The 21975-nt window shown below is 44.9% G+C and overlaps 1 long non-coding RNA gene across 1 annotated transcript; it reads right to left on the bottom strand.

Moving 5' to 3' along the window:
- Positions 1–266: 266 nt before the first annotated feature.
- Positions 267–19988, bottom strand: LOC131383966 (uncharacterized). The gene is made up of 4 exons (XR_009214382.1): positions 19836–19988; positions 17535–17662; positions 16638–16758; positions 267–548 (listed from the first exon to the last, which is right to left on the bottom strand). It is a non-coding gene; the product is annotated as an uncharacterized LOC131383966 (long non-coding RNA).
- Positions 19989–21975: the final 1987 nt, after the last annotated feature.

Below are 21975 nucleotides of genomic sequence, written 5' to 3'. Positions count from 1 at the left end.
ACCTGCCCCTAAGGGAAAGGAGGTGGGTCTGGGGCTTTGCAGGCATAACAACAACCCTGACTGCTGGACTCGGCTCTGAATTCATTGGCAGCATCAGCCCACTCCTCCATTCCGTCCCTGATTCTCTCTAGTTAAGTGACCTATGAGCCTGAGACTTGGCTCCATTCCCTAATGCTTTGTGCTTTTATTGACCATTTCCAAGGAGCTCTACTCCTTGTCAGTCAGTGGAGCTGTGGCATGAAAATGAGCCTCACAGATACCAGCAGCTCATTTTTGCTTCGAAGCAGGCTATCCCAAAACTTAGCAGCTTAAAACAACTACCATTTATTTAGCTCACTATTCTGAGGGTCACCAGTTAGGCTGAACTCAGTTGAGTGATTATTCTGGTGTCAGCTGAGCTCTCTCATGAGCCTGCAGACAATGCAAGTCATTCAGGTCGCTCTTTTTTCTGGGAAGAGCTTGCTATCAGCTAGATGACAGGGTGGTCAGGACACATGTCTTTCATTCTCCAGCAGGCTAGCCCGGTCATGTTCACACGGTGGTGGCACCTGTACAAGAAGGTTAAAAGGCCATTTCTAGGCATTAAATATTCAAGTTAAGACAAAGATGAAACCCCACCCTATCATTTACCTTCCTACTAAATGTCTCAGGACAAGCTTGTAGTTGTCAGAGATTATTCCAAGTTCCATGAATTCCAATGTTTTAGCTAATCAAAGATCATTTACTTCAACCCCTCTGTACCCAGACTCCAGTATGGATTATATACCTCTGGGAGGCTAGGAACAGCTTGGAGGAATAAAAAAATACCCTTTATTCAAGCTCAGGTAATAACAGCCCATTCTTAGTTATTCATGAGCACCGTGATCAGGATTTTATTCCTTGGGAGAATTCAGGATCAGGGGTCCTTTGAAGGAGATGGAAGAAACGGAGTTAAAAACCTGAGATTTGCAAATAGACGCTGCCCACAAAGGCTGGATATTAACATTCAAGGGCACCTTCTGGGTTGCTGGTCTTAACTTCTTGACTAAATTTTAAAACCTGCAGGTTTTAAGATATCTGATGGGGCAAAATACAAATCTGCCCATTGGATATATCATGGCAGCTCTTTTTTCTCCCCAAACACCATCTGCCTGATTTCCCACAGTTCCTGAGCTCCTCCTCAGAAAGTCGGGAGGTAAAGATGGTGCCAAGAATGCCCTTTGCTGGCATCTCCGGTTTTAAACCCAGAGAGTCGCCTATATGATCTGCCTCTGACCCTAAGAATTCATGTGCTCTGGATGCTCATGGTCTAATTAGGAGCTACAAAGAGATATTCCAGTATTTGTAATGCAAAAAGGTAACATCTATAATGAAGTATGCACAAAATAGGAACAAGGAAGGGTTGGACCAGTCATCGAGTAGGAGAAAGAGAACAGAGGTAAAGATTCAGAGGGGAGGAAGAGCTTGACTGATTCTCAGGAGGGCATGTGTGTCAATGTTACTCGTGCATAATGTCAGGTGGGGAGGTGGACACAGACTGGGGGTGGAGGCAGGAAATGGGGCTACAAAAATCATCACTGCTCAGATCAAGGAGGGTCTTTGTCCAGGCGCAGTGGCTCACACCTGTAATCCCAGCACTTTGGGAGACCATGGCAGGTGGATCATCTGAGGTCAGGAGTTCGAGACCAGCCTGGAAACCCCATGTCTACTAAGAATGCAAAAATTAGCCAGGCATGGTGGTGGGTACCTGTAATCCCAGCTACTCAAGAGGGTGAGGTTGGAGAATAGCTTGAACCTGGGAGGCAGAGGCTGCAGTGAGCTGAGATCACGCCACTGCACTCCAGCCTGGATGACAGAACGAGACCCTGTCTCAAAAAAAAAAAAAAAAGGTCTTCACAGTCATGCTAAGCATCGGGAGCCATTGAAGAAATAAAGCAGAGTAGATGTCATTATCTTTTTATTTAAAAAATACTACTCATTGGGTGAAAAGAAAGGCATTCAAGGCACCACTGTAATTAACCAGTCAAAACACGGTTCAATTCCAATGAAGATAGAGAGGGAAAAGAACAGACATGAGAGAAGCCTAGCAATAATAAATGGGATTTGGTGGCTGGTTAGATATAAGCTGGAAGAAAAAATGTCACCAAAAATTTTGATGACATTTTTACTTGGGTCACTGTGCAGGTGATAGTATCCTTGGCTAAGTTAAGGAATACAAGAGGAGGAGTAGGTGTTGAGACATGTTGAGATGGAGGCAGTAAAGGATAAGATACGATTGGCACACTGAGCTTGGCCTCTGTGGAAGGGTTATCAAGGTGGAACAGAAGCCTTGGTCCTATGGTTCTAGGGCATAGGGGAGCAGCCTGGGATGCCAGCAGGATTTTTAGTTAAGCTGAAACAAAGAATACTTAGAGACAGGGTATGGAGCAAGAAATAAAAGAGCCAAGAACTGAGCCCCTGGGAAAAAAACACTTAATGGGGCCAGAGGAAATGGGAGCTGGGAAGGAAACAGAACCACAGAGGGGAGTGGCCAGTCAGTGTCATCTGCTGCTGCAAAACTGGGAAGATAAGCCTGAAAGCATTCACTGTGTTAGCCACATGGAGGTCACTGGTGACGTCAGTGGGAGCTTTCATAGTCAGACAGGGCTCTGTTCCAGGGAGCTAGGAGTAAGAGAGGGGTCAGAATGGGGAGACAGCTGGTAGAGATGACACTTTAGAAACATGGCGTAAACGTAATGAAGATATATGACATTAGGTGGAGGCGCATACAGAGTCTAGGAAGGACTTTGCTTTAAAGGAGATTTAATTCTGCTTAAGTGTCATTGGGAAAGTAGGAATAATAATACTACCCTCATAGGATGATTGTAAGGGTTAAACTGCAGCATGCATGTAAGGTGTTTAGCAAGGTGCCTGAACATGGTAAGTGTCCAATAAACAGTGGCTATAATATCATTAATAATAACAATAATAACAGTTGTACATAAAACACCACCAGAAGGCAGGTTGAGGACACAGCCCAGAAAAGGAACAATTGACAGCACAAAGAGGCAGGAAGGGAAGGGATCCTGAATGCAGGTGAATAAACTATGTATAAAGAAAATGAGATTCATTTATTCAACAACATGTATCAAGCAGTTACTTTACCAGGTGCTTTACCAGGTGCTGGGTATATAAAAGAAAACAAGAAAAACACTGCTTCTGCCCTCAAAGAGCTCACACAGCCCAGCAAAAGAGATGTATAGTAAATCAACCATTACAAAGTGGTGGGATGGAGTGAAAATCAGGGTTCAGTAGAAACCCAGCAGGAGACCCTAACCTAGCCTTGGCCAGCAGAGGTGAGGGTGCACAGGAAAGATTTTCTGGAAGAAGTGATATGTAGCCTTAGACCTGATTTCCCTAGACAGGAGACAAGCAGCAACAGCACAGGAGGGAAGAGGAGGAGACAAGGTGCAATAGGGTTTGCAGTAAATAGGGGTAAAAGTGGAAGAATTCATGCCAGAAACTTCTTTTCTTCTGTAATGCAGCACGTTGTTCTCTGTGAGACCTGAGAATGGGCTTGGAACAGCTGCGATGACAGGGCAGAAGAAACTGGGCACATTATATACGTGCTGGGCAGTATTGAAGGTACGGACGGGACTGTTGTGATTGCCCCTAGAAGCCCTGAGAAGACTAGAGAAGAGTGGAGAGCGGGGATGAGGTCTGCAGAGTGGTGTTGCAGGCTAAGGGGCAGCGAGATGAGGGTGCTGGCCAAACCAAGGATGATGTGATGCCTCCCAAGATAAGCACGAAAGTAAAGCCAGGCGGGGACCAGCTGATGAATCCCCCAGATAGAGAGGACACATACAAATGAAAGCATAGTTAAGTCAAAGAGTAAATGTGGAAGAAATCAGAGACTGAGAAGCCAAAGATGGTCAAGAGGCTGAGCTCAGAGGAGCAGGTGGAGTCAATAGCAGCTCTGGGGATGACAATGTCCAGCAGGTGCCACAGGCATGGAAGAGTGGAGGGGGAAGGCCATGAGAACTGAGCAGATCAAGGAGCTGTAGGGTGTTAGCAGGATCACCCAAGACTGCCTAGGATGCAGGCAGGAATGGGATGGAGAAGAAGGGAGTGATCCAGTCTCCATCACCTTTGATGAATGTGAAGGTAGGACCAGGGTTGCAGTAGGAGAGCTATGGGGCTAGAAACTGAGGCATGGCTGGCTTAATGACAAGGGCAACCTATTCTGCATTTACAACTGTTTTCTCTCATAGTTCCCATAAGCATGTGTGAGATCTTGTGCCCTGACTTTTTTCAATTTAAAAAACACAGTGGGCCAGGCACGGTGGCCCACGCCTGTAATCCCAGCACTTTGGAAGGCTCAGGCAGGTGGATCACGAGGTCAGGAGATCAAGACCATCCTGGCTAACACGGTGAAATCCCGTCTCTACTAAAAATACAAAAAAAAAAAAAAAAAAATTAGCCATGCGTAGTGGCGGGTGCCTGTAGTCCCATCTACTGGGTAGGCTGAGGCAGGAGAATGGTGTGAACTCGGGAGGCGGAGCTTGTAGTGAGCTGAGATCACACGACTGCACTCCAGCCTGGGGGACAGAGCGAGACTCCGTCTCAAAACAAAAACAAAAACAAAAACAAAAACAAAAACAAAAACACAGTCTATGAATATGAAGAGTGACCTATTTTCTTCCATGTCCAAATTACATTCTCATGTTCACCCCGGACTGTTCTTTTGTTGCCAAGTGGGCAAAGCCAGCAAGTACAATTTACCACTTGATTAAGGCATCATGATTTGCTTTTAAATATTATTGTTCAGTGACTTTAAATCCTTCAGACCTAGAGGTTTTCCTTCAATCTCACCAACTAGACAAGGAAATCAGCAATTAGAAAATGGTATATGAAACGATACAGTAGGGGTCTGTGGGGATGCTTAGTAAGAGTCCTAACCCAGCCTTGCAGGGGTCAAGAAAGGCTTTTGGCACCCAAAGGTCATGTCAGTCTCCCTCATTTCCCTCACTGTCTGGCCCAAGAGAAATGCACATGAGACCTTAACCACATAAAAGCCAGACAGATGTAGCGCCTTAAGGAAAGGCTGTGTTTTGCTGTGCTCTTTGGTATCTTAGAGATGGGGAAAATGCCCTGGCATTAAATTGGATTAATAAAGGAAACTATTAATCAAAAGCCTGAAAGACACATCTTCAAACTTCTAATGAGCATCAGATTTTGAGTGAGGGTCAGTGGTTATGCGAAAAGAAGAAGCAGGCTATGAAGTGGGTTCTGTCCTGGCAGATGCCCCAAAGAAGCTGTCCTCACCTCAGAAGATGCCCCAGGCACCAGCTCTCTGACTTAGGCATGCTTGGCTCCTCAGCCTCCTAGCCCTGTGTTTCCAAGGTAACAAAGTCCCTGATAACTTGAACATTGGCCAGTGAGTTGTGCTTCCCTGCAATAAATCAACACACAGCAGAGAGAAATGGCTGTAGGCCCAACTGAACAGTTGCCCTGATCCTGAAAGGCCACTGGTGGAGAGGCCCCTTTGTACCTGTGAAGGAGCCTACCTGCACAGGCCCCTTTGTACCTTTCGTTGGCTGAAGACTAGCCAATGGAAGGAAGAATCGCCCTGGGAAAGTACACAGCATGAGAGAGATAGCCAGAATTGGGGGGAACCTGAGATGAGGATTTGGATGCAGGGTTTTTGTTTTGTTTTGTTTTTGTTTTTGTTTTTGTTTTGAGACAGAGTCTCGCTCTGTCCCCAGGCTGGAGTGCAGTGGCGCGACCTCAGCTCCCTGCAACCGCCGACTCCCTGGTTCAAGCAATTCTCCTGCCTCAGCCTCCCGAGTAGCTGGGATTACAGGCCCACGCCACCTAGTCCAGCTAACTTTTTTTTGTATTTTTAATACATGTTGGCCAGGGTGGTCTCGAACTCCTGACCTCGTGATCCACCTGCCTTGGCCTCCCAAAGTGCTGGGATTACAGGCATGAGCCAACGCGCCCGGCTTCTGGATACAGGTAATATATTAAGGATATGCTCACAGGAAAGATTAGTATGGGAAAGAAGGAAGCAGGACAAAGACGGAGAGAAAGGCAAACAAGACTGGTGGTTTCAGGCAAAATCCTTCAGAGGGTAGCTTCAGCCTGATCCCTCGGGGAAGCCCTGGCATGTAAGTTCCATCTCATGTTGCTCCTCCCCACCCAGCTTTAGGGAAGGGAGCTGGCTCTCATAAGCCTTCCCCAGTTGGGCATTGGTCAGCAGTTACCCTTGGGATGTAAACTCCCTGGCACTCCCAGCACCTCCTAAGCAGACAGACTCCAGGAGTTGGAGGGCAGTGCTCCACTACTGGAAGCAACAATTCACCAAAGCCAGGGAGAGACACACAGATCAGATAAAGGGACCTGAATAAATCTGGGCAGGGCACAATGTTCACTTCAGTTATAAATCCCTCCCTGCAAAGGGGAAGGAATGATCTACAGAAGCACTCGGACTTGAACACCAATTTCCTTTGCAGAACCTCAGAGTCTGCCGAGGAGCGTCTAAGGAGCCAATTAGGAGGAGGGCGGAGGAGGGGCTGAGCATGCCAGGATCTCCAATGAGAGCAGCTTCTCTTTCCGTTCTTTTACTTATTGCCTTTTATGTACAACGTCGTTTAAAGGAAGGCTTCCCCTGCTGAAAAGAAGCTATTGCAGGAAAAACATCCTGCAAAATAGCTCTGTATCTCCTCCACATGTAGGGTGGGCAGAGTAAATCAAGATGGTAAATCAATGTGGTGGCCCTTGGGAGGAGTCATCTACCCTATCCTGGGACAGCAACAATCCCAGCCCTTTAGGAACACCACCCCTCGCCCCCAGGTCCTGTACCAGGCTGGAGACCCCGAGTCCTTGCTCTGGCTACACTCACAGAATTCTGTGGGAGGCCCTAAACATAAATATGCAGAGAATATATTTCACTTTTCAGTGTGTCACAACGAGCTGGTGCTCAGACATAGACAAGGGACAGAGCCAGAAAGAAGGGAGCTTTGGCAACTTGTAAATAAAGCCCTTGGAAATGAAAAACGCAACCCCCTAGATACAAAGAGGAGGACCAAAGGGAGATTTGTGGTCCCAGAGAAGCCTTGCTCTCCATCCGGTTAAACAGGTTGCAAGAACATTGCTTTAATTTCACTCCAGGAAAAAAGATACAAACTAAAAGAGTTTCTGGGGGAAAGAAGTTCCTGGATTTCTAACTTTGCAATTATTCAATGAATATTATGAGCCAGGCAGCCCACTTGATCACTTGCCCTTGTGGAAAGTGGGGAAGGAAGGACCTAATTAACAGAAGTGGAACAGGACCCCAGGAGAAATAAAACCAGGAAACCGAAAGAAGGAAGTGTTTAATGCTGGCCACTGAAATTCCAAAGTGTCCCATAATTGCCACTTAAACGTTACCAACCTGTGAAGCTACCATGTGCTTTAGAGAGAAAAGCTCCATCAGCTTTCAAGTGACATGGGAAGTTATGGTCACACTGTGAAGAAATGCCCTAAAGCAGAAGCACCAACTGGCTGGCTGGGTTCACTTGAATTAGTTGTCAATGTCATAAAATTGAGAAGTTTCTCATAAAAATCCTAACTTCCGTTTTTTTCTCTCTCTCTCTCTCTTTTTCTGAAAATTGACCTTCACAATGCTGGGCCCAAGATCTTGAAGATAATGGTGAGTGGTAGCTGGGTAGTCCCTTGTCCTCTTTAGACGGGGACACTTTCACATTTCTCTGCACCACACTGAGCTTGCAGCATGTACTTATATTGACATCACAATGAAGATGTTTTGCTTGAGCAGAGAGGAAAACTAACTCTGCTGTTGACACTCTGATTCCTTTGCTTTTACCATCTTTGTCCTATTCAGAATTTACCTACCTCTTTATACCAGGCCCTGTTATTATACACTTAACTAAATACAAGTCACGTCTGATTATAGTAAGAATGGAAGCGCTAAGTCCTCAGTTAACTCAGAGGTGCAAGTGAACAGCATTGAAGAATAGTCTGTTTTGGGGGAGATAATAGTGTTAATACCATTTGATGAGCACAGCATTAATTTATTTGTATGTGTTATTTTCTTTAATCCTCACGATAGCCCTATAAGGTAGGTCATATTACCAACCCCATTTTACAGATGAGGGAACTAAGTTTCACATGTTTTAGAGTCAATATTTGAACAACTGGAGTTTTGCTGTATTTTGGAATCAAAATAGTCAAACTAAGATTTGGAAAAAAAGAGCTGAAAATCATGTGTTTATCCAACTATGCCACACTACCAGATAGTGCAGGGGTTGCATCTAGGAGGCTGAAAGGTATGCAGGGTCTGAGCAGGAAAGCTGATACAGAGAGAGTAGCATATCCCAACCCAGATGAAAGAATGGGGTGATCATGTTTCCTAGACCAAAACTGAAGCCAGTCTAGAACTTCGGGAGCCTGTTCTTTTTTTTTTTTTTTGAGACAAAGTCTCATTCTGTCACTCAGACTTGAGTGCAGTGGTGCAATCTTGGCTCACTGCACCTCCACCTCCCAGCCTCAAGCAATTCTCCTGCCTCAGCCTCCGGAGTAGCTGGGATTACAGGCACACACCACCACACCCTGCTAATTTTTGTATTTTTAGTAGAGATGGGGTTTCACCATGTTGGCCAGGCTGGTCTCGAACTCCTAACCTCAAATGATTCACACTCCTTGGCCTCCCAAAGTGCTGGGATTACAGGTGTGAGCTACCGTGCCGACCCACTTGGGGAGATTATTCACAAGGGCAGTACATTGGGAAATAAGAATCAGCACTGGAAAAAACTGGCTTTATAATTGGCAGGGTGCCAAGGTCCAAGCCTGATGGTCAGATAACAGCAATAGCTAATATTTATTGCATTGACTTTCCTATGTCCCAGGCAGGGTGCTGAGCATGCCACATGTACTAACTCTATCCTGTGAGGTAGGTACTATTATTATCCTCATTGTACATATGGGGAAACTGAGGTACAAAGAGAGGTTAAGTAACTCATCCAGCATCATAGTTAGTAATGGCAGGAGCTGGGATTAAATGTTATTAGTTGTTTCTAGAGTTCACAATTATAAACCCTACATTTGCCACTTCAGCTGGCCAAAGGCCAGCCAGGCAAACACAGGACAAAGGTTTAGGTAAAGGAATCTTTTGAGGAAGCAGCAGCAGGTGTCAGGAGCCAAAGCCTGGACAAACAGGGTCAGAGGCCCAGTACAGGATGGCCAACCTCAAAGGCAGAAATCCCTCATCAAACTCAGGCCTCTTGTGGGGGTGAGAAATGCAGGCTTCCCATCCCATAGAGCAGCGGCCCCCAACCTTTTTGGCACCAGGGACTGGTTTCGTGGAAGACAATTTTTCCACGGATTGGGGAGGGGGATGGTTTTGGGATGAAACTGTTCTACCACAGATCATCAGGCATTAGATTATCATAAGGAGTGTGCAAGCTAGATCCCTTGCCTACGCAGTTCACAATAGGGTTCACACTCCTATGAGAATCTCATACTGCCACTGATCTGACAGGAGGTAGTGCTCGGGCAGTAATTCTCACTCGCCCGTGCTCACCTCTGACTGTGCAGCCCAGATCCTAACAGGCCACAGATTGGTACTGGTCTGTGACCCAGGGGTTGGGGACCCCTGCCGTAGGGAGAAAGGTCATTGTATACAGCCCCTCAAGAACGCAATTTGCCTGGAGTCTGTGATTCATAATGGGCATCCTTAGAGCCAGAAATTCCTTCTCCCTGTATTTACCCTAAAGGAGCCCTTATCTGCTCCTGCTGTGGAAGGAAGGCACAGAGTCCTCTTCAAGGATGGTGATTACCAAATGGTTCATTATAGCAAAGAAGGAAACAAGCTAAGTGTCCATCAGGAGGGGAATGGCTAGGTCAATTGTAATAAACCCACTCAGGGAACGTGCTCCAACAAAGACACACATACCTCACATGAAGAGTCCAAGATCCAAGAGCCAGCCATGGAGCTGTGCCACTCAGACTTCCCTTCAAGAAAGCAACTGCCACTCAGCTGCAAGGAGTGCAGTGAGCTAATAGTCTCCAGCTGCGGAGCTTTTAGGATTCACTGCAGCATTTGAGTTGAGGCCATGCTTTCCAGGGAGTCTCCCAGCAGGTGATGGAGCATGGCTGGGGAACTAAAGCTTGGCCATTTCTGCCCAATGAGGCAATCCTCCAAAGGGCAATGTCAACTCTGAGCTCCCATTGGGCAGGTGAGACTGTCAGACCCGCATCACAGACTGCTCTCCTTGCTCAGCCCTGCTCCCTTGCTCCCTCTACCTTTATCTTTCACAGGCATCATCCCCAATTAACCCCTTATACTCCTAACTCCTCTCAGTGTCCACTTCCCAGAGGATGCCTGAACTGGCACTTCCATTGATTAATGAAAATAGCAAGTTATGGGACCCTGCATACACTAAGATACCATTATGTAAATAAACAAACACCTATATGAATAAGTATTTTTTAAAGGTAAAGAAAAAGAAAAATACAAGAATGGAGGAAGAAAGGAAGGAACGAAATAAACCTCACACACAAACATATTTTTTCTATGTATTCACATATATGCGGTCAAATGCTCTACCCCTGAGCTATAACCCCCGCATTCATATATATGGATAGGTATGCATTAAAAAGTTCTGAGAAAAGCCCGACTAAATGATAACCGTAGTTATTTCTTGAGGTGGGGGAAGGTTTAGGAATGATGCATTAAGATTCTCTGTACTGCTTTAATGTTCTTTTTACAAGGAGAATGCTTTCAAGCATTACTTAAGTAACTAAAAACATTTAAAACGTACACCAGCCCTTGGGAATCCAGGCCCCTTGGACCAAGACTGAGTTTACTCAAGGAGGATCCCAGCATCTCTGCTTAAGTTAGGGGCCCCCCAGAGTGGAGCCTGAGACCCTCTAGAAGTGTTGCACCTGGCAGGGGTCGGCCAGTCCTCAACCCACTCCCTGCCTCTGTTGGCCAACGACCGCAGAGATGCATCAAGAAGGAGAAAGATCTTTCTGTTCAGAAAGATCTATGGAGTGTTTTAAATTGCATGAGACCTTCCTGGCCTCCCTGGCTGCACTGTGCAGAGATGCCATAACTCCCCAGAACAGCATCTCTGAGAATTGCACTTGTAAATCTTCCCCTCACGTGGCACGGAGTGCATCAGAGAACGGTTCTAAATCTAATCAGCTGCATGGGCATCTCATGCAGGAGGTAGCCATGTTTGTTACTTATCTGCCAGCACTACTTCTTTCACCTTTAAGCTGTCAGGGTCTTCTTTCTAATTCTGTCTCTCTCTCTCCCTCCCCGCCTCCCTTGCCTCTTGCCTTTTGCCTCCTCCCCTCCTTCCTCTCCTTCTCCCCTCCTTCCCCTCCTTCCCCTCCTTCTCCCCTCCTTCCCCTCCTTCTACCCTCCTTCCCTGCTCCTGTCCATGACCTTAAAGAGGGAGCAAGCTAGATGGGGAAGAGCCCCAGCAATCTGGGCACAGACTGGAAGCTTCCTTCCTGTACTGCTGGCCTGCACTTTCTTCCCAGGCATCACACTCACTCCAACAGGCTGATGGTAGGTCAGAAGTCTGCAATCTGGACGTGGTGTGAATGGCTTCTCACAGCATGCCCAGAGGAAGAACTCCAGCTGGCTCGGTTGAGGCTACTGACATTTCGGAAATTACTATTATTTTTATTTTTAGACACCAATAAAAATGACATCTGGGACCAGCGCAGATAAATGTTCCATTTATAAGGAACCAGAAGTCTGAGTGATGGCTGAGGTTGCCCAGCCAAGCATGACAGGGGAACTGGGGGACTTCTGAGAGGAAGTTCACCCCCAGCACTGCAGGGATGGAACAGAGGCCAACTTGGAAAACAAGTAGGAGGCAGAAGTTCTGAGAGGTCCCAGAATTACTATCTTTAGCCAATCTGAAACTCCCAATCCCTGACCAAAAAATACGTTAAGTAAAATACCATCTTCCAGCTATTTTCTACTATGCCCTGTCGGTCTACATTCACCAAATGCAATAGTTTGCAAGAGTGGTACTGTCACCTCCATTCAACTTATGAGAAGGTTAAGTAACACACCTATGGTCACACAGATGATGGATGTCAGGGCTAGGTTTGGCACCCAGTGCTGTTGAAATTACTGCATTGTCTTTCCACCAGCTCTCAAAGTCAAGGTCTTTCTCTCAATGACCCACTTGTGCCATCTAAGCCTTCAGAAAATAAACAAGGGGAGGGAACAAAGCAATAGTTGAGCTAGTGTCAGTCTTTGCAAACACAACTAGTGTCGACTTTGTGAACAGGCTAAGATGTTGACCCTGACTGAGGTCATGACTGAATCTACCTCCCCATGCGCTAAAGGGAAGACAGCATGAGTAGTTTAGATTCCTTCTCTACCCCTTCTTTTTAAACAATTAATTAAAGGACTTTTTTTTAAAGTTTTTACCTAATGTCCTTTTTCTGTCCCAGGATCCCATCCAGAATATCACATTACATTTAGTTGTTCTGTCTCCTTATGTACCCCTTGGCTGTAACAGTTTCTCAGACTTTGCTTGTCTGGAATGACCTTGAGAATTTCGAGGAGTGCTGGTCAGGTGTTTTGTAGAATGTCCCTCAGTCCCACCATTTTTTACCCAAGATATCCTACCAGAGGACAGACCTCATGCAGTTTTCGTAGGCATCTCTTAACTTCACAACCAGAGAATTTTGAGATATTAGGAAAAAGGCCTTCACATTCACTCATTTTACCAAGAAGCACTGAGCCCTTGATATGTACAAAGAAAGCATCAGAGGAGGCACAAAAAAGGATGCAAAAGAAGCAGGAGATGAGGGTTGAGTGCCAATCAGTTCTCTGCCCCACCTCCTTTGGGTCTCTGGGCTCTCCTTTGTGAAGGAAAAGTTGCACCTGAGAACGCACAGGTATATCAGATCAGTGTTTCTCAAAGTGAGGTAGAGGGACACCTGCACTAGAATCCCAAGGGTACTTGTTAAAATGCAAATTCCTTGCAGAGTTTATCCTGTGTTTATAAAAAATAAAAAATAAAATAAAATGCAAATACTTGAGCTTACTTCAGATTCACTGAATCAGATGTTGGTCAGAAACCTGCTTGGGGGAAAGACTGCACTTTATTCCAAGGCTCAGGCAAGTTTGAGAGCCACCATAAGAGATGATAATGAATGGTCTACACTGACCTGATGGGACATGTACAAGCCCCGGTGGATACAAAATCAGATAGGTGAAAGCAGGTGACACTTCACTAAATTTCAGAAGAAATGGACAGGCAAGGATTGCTGGAGACTCAGATAAAGGGGCTGTGATCTAGATGGTTGTGCATGGTGTCAGGAAATAGAAAAAGCATTACCAAGACCTGAAGCATGAATATATAAACAGGAGATATCAAAATCTAGTGGGGTTGGGTGGCAGCATGTAGGTACAGATTGGGGAATCTAAAAACCGGGGTGACTTGTAGCCATCAACATAGGTGCCAAGAGAACAGTGGGAAACAGAGAATCTATAAGGCAGAACTTGCATGAAGTAGTAAAGTAGAAAGGTGAGTTTGCTTTTAGACATGTTGTATTCAAGTTCTTGATGAAATATATAAACAGACATATCCTGTAGGAAGTAGGGAACTTGTAAGAAGTAAGGCTGAGAATTTGAATTTTTAATAAGTACCTTTGGGATTTTAATGTACGTGGCCTTCTAGTAATGCCTTCCTCTGAGAAACACCAATCTGGTGCAACCCTTTGTTCACAGGTGCAGCCCTTCGTTCACAGATGAGAAAACTAGATCCAGAAGGAGGAAGCAGGGAAATGACCTGACTGACACTCAACCTTCCTCTCCTACTTCTCTTGCACCCTTTTTTTGTGCCTCCTCTGATGCTTTTTTTTGTACATATCAAGGGCTCAGTGCTTCTTCGCAGAATGAATGAATTTGAAGGCTTTTGTCCTAAATCTCAAATTCAAAGATATCTCTGAAATGCAGGTGGGGTAGGGGGTGTCCTACATACTCATGGGCTTTGGGGTCATCACAGAGTTGGGTTTGAGGTGTCCTGTCTCTCATCATCCTCCAACTGAATGCCCCTCAGCCAGGTCAATAATCCCCTCTCAATTTCAATTCTCCTCTGTGAAGTGAGTGCAGCATTGACCTTCAGGGTATGTTGAGGACTTAATGAGAAACCATATGTAAAGTCTTCATAGCACCCTCAGAAAAATCCATATTAATTCACATTCAGGATCAAAGTTAAAGTTAAAACCATAAGTCAGACCTTAAAGGAAAGAGTGTAGAGTAAAAAGAGGAGATTAAGGTCTGAGCCTTGGGGGAAACAAGAGTTAGGGGACAGCTGAAGGAACAAAAGCGAAAAACAAAAGAACATCTTTAAAATTAGAGGAACAGCAACAGGATCATGCAGTGAAAGGTAACAACTGACCTTCTAGGGAGTATTGACAGTCAAATCCCGTGGACCCAGGCTTGAATCCCTGCTTTTCCACTTACCAGCTGGGAACTGAGACTTGCTGGAACCATTTCCTCAACTCTAAGTCTGGGTGACAATGCCTACTATGTCTGGTTGTTGTCATAAACAGCTAAGATGCTGTATGTCAATCTTATGTCCCATAGTAGGGACTCAATGAATGTTAACTAGTGTTATAATTAATATATAGGCAAGACGAACAAGTGTTTTGCAGAAGGGATAGTAAACAGTATCCAATACCACAAAGAGATTAAGAAAAAATGAAGACTTGAGAAAAATGTTTTAAAAACCAGGATTTGTTATTTCAGTGAGCAGAAACAAATAGAAGCCAGTTGGCAGGCTTCTGAAAATGAAGACCACTGCTGTGGACTGTCTTAGGGTCTCCCAAACTTTTAAAAGTCATGGTACACATAGAAATTGTGTTTACACAACACACTGGGACAAACCACTGAGGCTGCTCAAAATCAAAGATCATCTCAGGAACTCTGACTGCCCCAAGCTCTGTTCTGCTGCCCCAAGCTCTGTTCTGCTGCGGGGATAAATATCTCTGAATTCTGTAAAACATTCTAGCATCATAGTACCAAGGCATAACAGCTGGGCAGTTGGGCCTTATTTCCTGCCCCATATAGCCACGAAAACAGCAACAAGATGTCTACAATGATTACTGAAACCGCCTTTTTCATGAACTACTTACTTTAAGCAGGGGTCAGCAAACTTTATAAATGGCCAGCTATTTTAAGGACTGTGGGCCATATGGTCTCTGTTGCAATATTCAGCTTGACTGTTTAAGTGCAAAAGCAGTCACAGACAATTTATAAATCAATGAGCATGGTTATGTTCCAATAAAACTGTGTGTACAAAAATAGTGAGCTGGATTTGTCCTGCAGGCCATATTTTTCCAACCTCTGTCTTTGAGCTTCAAAATCTAGTAATATATTTCCACCAGAACTGCCAAACACACAAGAATAACTAAAACTAAAAGGACTGACATAACTAAGTTTGGGTGAGGATGTGGAGAAACTGTAACTTACATATATTGTTTATGGGGTGTAAATCAGTGCAATCACTTTGGGAAACATTGACAGTATCTACTAAAGCTGAACATACACAACCTATAACCCAGTAATTCCACTAATGGATATAAACCCAATTAAAGTACATGCATATGTCTGCCAAACACATGTACAAACATGTATGTAGTGGCCTATTCATAATAACCAAAAACTGGAAACAGCCCAAATGTCCAGAGACAGTGGAATGGATAAATAAAGTTTGGTATATTCAATACGGTAGAGTACAACATGGGAATGGAAAAGAACACACTTTGCTACATGCAACTATCTGGATTCACCTCACAGACAAAATTTTGAGCAGAGAAACTGCATGATTTAATAATGCAAAGTTCTTGAACAGGCAAAACCAATCAATAGGGACAGAAATAAGAAAAGTGATTGCTTTTGAGGGAAGATACGGGCTGGGATTTCTTATTCTGGGAGGGAGTTACAAGGTGCATGTATCATCGTCAAAAAGAGTCGTCAAGATGTACACTTAAGATTTGTGCACTTTATTTTGTTACATCTCAATGAAAATGTTGTTTAAAAGAATAAATACCCCCCAAATGCAGACAACTCTGAATCCAACATGCCTAGGTACTGGGGAGCCAACAACAGCACACATTCCTTCAGACTCTGTAGCCTCTGGGCACACCATACTTTCAGTCCTGATAGGATTGGCAGATGTAGTAAATTCTTTCTTTTCCCCAACCATGTTAAACATTGATATTTCACTGGCTGGGTTATGAGGACCCTGATATTTCCCTCTGTCAATGAAACAGCTGCCAAGTGGTACCAAGTTGGACGTAGAGGGGAAGATGGGGTTGGTAGAGGAATAAAGATGAGGACAGGAAGTGAATTAGCAAATGACAATGAACGTGACCTGCAGGAAACAGACATTGGTCCCAGTCACCCAGTGAAGGATCCCAAGTCCTGAATTCCTTCTGAAGGCCATTCTATGAGGTGACATTATCTGCCATGATGGTTGCTAAAATGGTCACAGCACAGAACATACCACCCAAGCCTCAGCTGCTTCATAGATATGAACCCTCAGAAGGCTGAGGCTCTTAGGAGACCTTTGTCATACTCACTGGCTTGTTAAATTGTCTAGAAGTGTTCTGCTAAGTCCTAAGTCAGCACTTACCTGCATACCAGCTTCTTATGCAGTCCAAAGCATAACACTGGCAAAGGATACACAATGGCAAGAAGTGGCTTTTTCTTGGGACTCCAACAACACAGAGTCCTGGCTTCACTGGATAACTAGACTAGGAACAAAGTTCAAACGCTGTTATTGGAAACATATATACAGGTCTGACGCTCAAATCTAGTTCTCTTTCAAATGCTTGGCTCCCCTCACTTCCAAAATTAATGCCTCCTGCTCTTGTTGCCACCTGTTGAGACATTTGTGACCAAGTAAGTTTTCAGAGAGGTGTGCAGGGGTTACAGGGGACACAGAAAGAGAAGCCAACATTCATTGACTCCTACTAGGTTTCAGATACTGTACCAGATGATTCTACAGATCTGTGCTGGACCACACAGTTGGATCAACACAGTTCCATTTCATTTAGTCTCCACTAAAATTGCAAGGAGTGAAAACAGAGATTGAATTTATTTTACTATATATTGCCTCATTTGAACTTTAGTAAGGCATTAATTAAAATTTCTAATTTTAATTAATGAAAATTAAATAAATTTAAAATTCAGTTCTTCAGTTACTCTAGCCACACTTTAAGTGCTCAACAGTCATGTGTGGCTTGTGGCTGCTGAATTGTACAGTGTAGACACAGAACATTTTTATTATCACAGAGGTGTCAATTGGACAGCCCTATATACAGACCTTTCCCCCTTAATCTTTGCAACAGTCCTTTGAGGTAGTTTATCAGTTAGAACATACTGGACTACTAGTAACAAAAAACCCCAGTTGGAAATGGCTTGATAATTCCTTTCTTGCTCTGAGAAGATGAAAAAAATAAATAAAAATAAAATAGTAAAATAAAATAAATTTATGATTGATTTTAAGATAAATAATATTTATCTATACCTGAGAGTCCAGAAAACAGTTGTTTCCAGGACCAGCACAGTCAGCGAGGTTATTAAGGACTTAGGGCCTTTCCATCTCAGTGTTTGCTGCTCTCACTTGATGTGTCAGCCTTCACGTCATCTAGTTTCCTGTGTGGATGCAAGACAGTGACTAGTGGCCACTGGGACAATGTGTTTCCTTGCTCATATCCCCCCAGGAGAAAGTAAAAACACCTCTCTTCCAGTCTAATTGGACCAACTGGGAGCACATGCCCTTCTCTGAACCATTAACAGATGCCACGGACTTTCATATACTGCTAGAGATGAATCAAGATTTCTCTTTGGAAGTAAAAGTTGGGAAAAGCTGAATGAAATTGCGAATCTGTTGGAAAGGAGGAAGAAGGGAAATGGATGATAGGTAAATAACCAATGTTGTCTACTGAAATGAGTGTTGTTACTCCCATTTCACAAACAAGGAAGCTGAGGCTAAGAGGGGTTAAGCAAATTACCCCAGGCCATAGATGGCACACTGCATAGAGCAGGAATTCAATCCAGGGTCTGTCCCACTGTGGTATGTGTATTGCCCACATGCCAGCCTGCCACACAGCGTTGGGTGCATTTTGTCATTCAGCAGCACACTGCCACAGTGCCACTCAAGAGGTTATCACCTCACTCCTGATTAGCATAACATGATGATTAGCTAATAAGGCAAAGCAGCAATGAACCTGCTCTGATCCTCTTTCTGTGTAAGCAACTTCTGGTTATCTGTTGTATAGGATACATTATGCTGCGTTTCTCCTCCCAACCTTTCCCTTTATGTTGAATATATGATTTTTATCCTCAGAAGGGGGATTATCTCTGAGCAGAATTGGCAAGGTTAAACACTATCTATAAAACACATTCGGCTGTGCCATGAAACGAATTACATAATATATCAGTCATCTACCTGGCTTTCAAAAACCTGCAAATGCGTTTCTGTTCAGTATGGGTGAGTATTTTATATTTTGCCTCCCTTCCCATGAAGGTAAAAATGACCTTGGTTCTTAGGAAGTGAAGATATATTGAACGGGTTAGGATCAACACAGTTCCATTTCATTTAGCCTCCACTAAAATTGCAAGGAGTGAAAACAGAGATTGAATTTATTTTACTATATATTGCCTCATTTGAACTTTAGTAAGGCATTAGCTTCTAAAGAAAACCCTCCCCCTTCCATAATCTCTTATTGATGGCATGTTAAGGAAATTGCCTTGACTTTATTGATTCTGAGCTATGAGGTGCAATGTACCCGTCGGTGTGTTAAACTGAGAAAAGTGTGCTGGGCTGGCTATCGCTGCAGAGATGGAACTTGCTGACAGCACAGCACTTTGGCCCTACCCAACACCCATGGTTATTCTCCCCAAAGAGCAAATTAATAGGAAGCCGAGTGCATCAGAGCCTCCCTGCATGACCTTGCTTGGAAAGAGCAAGCAATGGGAGGAGATGAGCCTCATGTCCTGAGGGGGAGAACAGCAGGGCAAGACCCCGCCACACCACAGCCAGCCCCTCCATATCTCCAGCCTCCTGGTGGGCAGGGATCCCCTTCAGAATTCTCCCCCAAGTAGCCCAGAAACTGTGTCCAGCCAGATTGCTTAATTTGTTAGAGCCTCAGGGTCCTTACCTGTAAAATGGTTGTAGCATTTTGGCTGGCAACAGCATCTCTCACATTTATTCAGGAAACTACAAAGTGATGGGCCACTTTGGGTAAGGAGGGTGAGACTCCCAGAGAATGGTCTGTAAGAAGACCATGAAATGAGGTGGTCACTAACGTGCTCTGCATGAAAAAAGTGTCAGCAATGTTGGGCCTGGGAGAGAATCAGGTGGGCAGGTAGAGACGAGAAACTGAGATGGGAAGAGGAGGTATGGGCGCTGGTCTGGTAAACAGAAAACTTTTAACATCAAGAATAGCTAGTATTGTTTTGCATTGTTTGTAATAAAAACTATCTGCAGCTCCCAAACATGTGAAAAAGTCCATTACTCACACACAAAAAAAAGTGGTTTAGGGCAAAATAGGAGGGAGGTTGGGCATGGGACAAGGAGGAGAGTCAGCACAGAGCAGCGGGAGGAAAGTGGCCCTAGGAGGTGAGTGGAAGTGAAAAGGGGAGTTGAGAAATGGCCACAAGCACCCCAGTGCCGGGGCATCACAGACAGCATGGTGAGAGGAGTAGGCTGGCAACAGAGGTAGAGCCATCTCTGCTTGGTTGCAAAGGATAAACTGACCTCAACCGATACCTCAACCACATGGGAATATAATCTCAAGCTTTGCAGGGTTGAGGTGAAACTTACATTTAATGGCTACTTTTCCTGATTCCTATGCCTCCTGCCTGCTCTCCACCTCCCATCCCTTTTGAAGAATGTGGCTGCTGATGGCAGGTGCCATTCAATGGCTGCCCATAGCCACGAGAGGCCAGTCAAGCTGGAGGGAGCACCATCGTGGAGCTCATCATTCAGTGGCTCTGTCTTGTCCCTGGTCCCTCGTCCAGACCCCTTCTCCATCTTTCCCCTCCCTGACCTCACTCTTATGTCAGCCTTCTGTCACAATCCCCATCCCCACAGCTCCACCTGGCCCCAGGCCCTACCTCACCTCTTTCACCTCTGCTTCCTTGAGTGAACAGGCCCCAGTAAGTAGTCAGAGGCCACAGGCACCCATCAGAAAAATCCTGCACTGTTTCTGCTCTGCCCCATTCCTACTCAGTCACCACTGGATCCCCGTGGAGAGTCAGGCCCAGTGAGTGCATGGCTCACAAGCTGCCTTAGAGATGTACATTCACAAATGAGAAAGTTTGTCTTCAGTTGAGGGTACCTTGGTCACTCAGGTCAGGGCCAACCCTCCCTCCCACACATGTACTCTACTCACGCCCCTCACACTCCAGTTTTTATTTTTATTCTTTCCCCAGAACCTACACCTTGCAGGATCACCAATTGACCTAATGGATCCCATGTAGAAATATTTACCTTTGTGAAAACAGACACAGCAAGGAGCCAAAGGAATTACTTTATAAAGGGTAGAGTGTCTGCCACCAGCAAGGGAGCATTTAGGACTACCTCTTTGGGGTTGATAGTGCAAGGCTGGCCTTCACCTGCTGACCTGCCAACCCTCTCCAAAAGAAAAAGACAAAGGATCCCATCTCCTGTACATTTCCTGGGAGCCCAGCCCAGTGTCTGGCACAGAGAAGATAGTCGATGAGTATCAAATGTCCCAGGCAATCCCAGTCTGAGGGGCCACCTGCTGCTGAAAGATGAGCTTGTCCACCTCTGTGAGCCCCAAACCCGAGACAAAAGCCTTCTAAGCCTAACAGAAGGGCACTGTCCTTTCCTTTCTGAATGCAATAATGAGAACACTTTCTCAAGAGTAAGACCAAAGGGGAGTGAAGGTTAAACAAATAAACCTCTTTCTCACTGATATTAACTGACTCCCATGGCTGTGCTCTGGATATTGTGCTAAGTCTGGGAACACTAAGTCTATTCCTTTTTCTCTATCTTAGCAAAAAGCAGAAGGAGTTGAGGATGGAGTGGGAAGAGAATTATAAGAGTCAGGGAGAGAAGGTTATGAGGGCAGCAGAAAGTCTCAGCGTTCAGCTAATGTGTGTTGAATGAACTTCAGCTTGAGATGACACCAGACATTATATAGGTCACAGGCCAATGGCTCAAATGCCTCCAGGTGGAAAGAAGCAAAGCTGGCCAGTGAGATAGGTAATGAGGGGCCGCTGCTCCCAGGAGGGCTTGTGACCCTTCTCAGAATGGCAGCCTCTTCTCAGCCCCAGACAATTATTTCCAAATAGGTGTGTGAGTCCCCTGTGTCTAGATTTTTCTATTTTTTTTCCCCAAGAAAAGCCAGAAATGTGGATTTTCATGAAAAAAAAAAAAAGCACCCATTTTGAAACGTTGGAAACTAGTTATGTTCAAAACACTACACTGGTCAATAAAAGTGCATCTGAAGGCTGGATCCAGTTTCCCTTGTTTGTTGTAGAACAGTGGTTCTCAAATGTAAGTAGGTATCACAGTCTCCTTCAGAACTTAGTAATAGCATGGATTGCTGGGCTCCAGCCCTAGAGTCTCTCATTCAGCAGCTCTGGGTTGGAGGCCAGAAATTTGTATTTCTAACGACTTCCCAGGAAATGCCAATGCAGCTGATCCTAGGGCCACACTTTGAGATCCACTGCTGTTGTAGACCCCCCAGAGGGTCTCCAGCCTTTCTTTCTGCCCCCATGATATACTACTGGCTTGAGTGGAAAAGGTCTGCTCTCTCCTTCAGGACATTCTGTGAATGAAGTTGTGTGTGTGATCTCTGTCTCTCCAAAGCCTCCCTTCAGCACAGGTGTTAAATACAGGAGCGTGAGGCTCTAACTCTTGGGCTCTTTCATGTCCTGATTATATTTTTCTGGCAAAGTCTGGATCCCAAACATCATATTGTCTTCTTTAAGTC

Source organism: Hylobates moloch, unplaced genomic scaffold (assembly GCF_009828535.3).
Source record: "Hylobates moloch isolate HMO894 unplaced genomic scaffold, HMol_V3 SCAFFOLD_8, whole genome shotgun sequence".
NCBI lineage: Eukaryota > Metazoa > Chordata > Mammalia > Primates > Hylobatidae > Hylobates > Hylobates moloch.
Note: the sequence above shows the minus strand (reverse complement) of the source record. Positions and strands in the feature narration are given on the sequence as shown.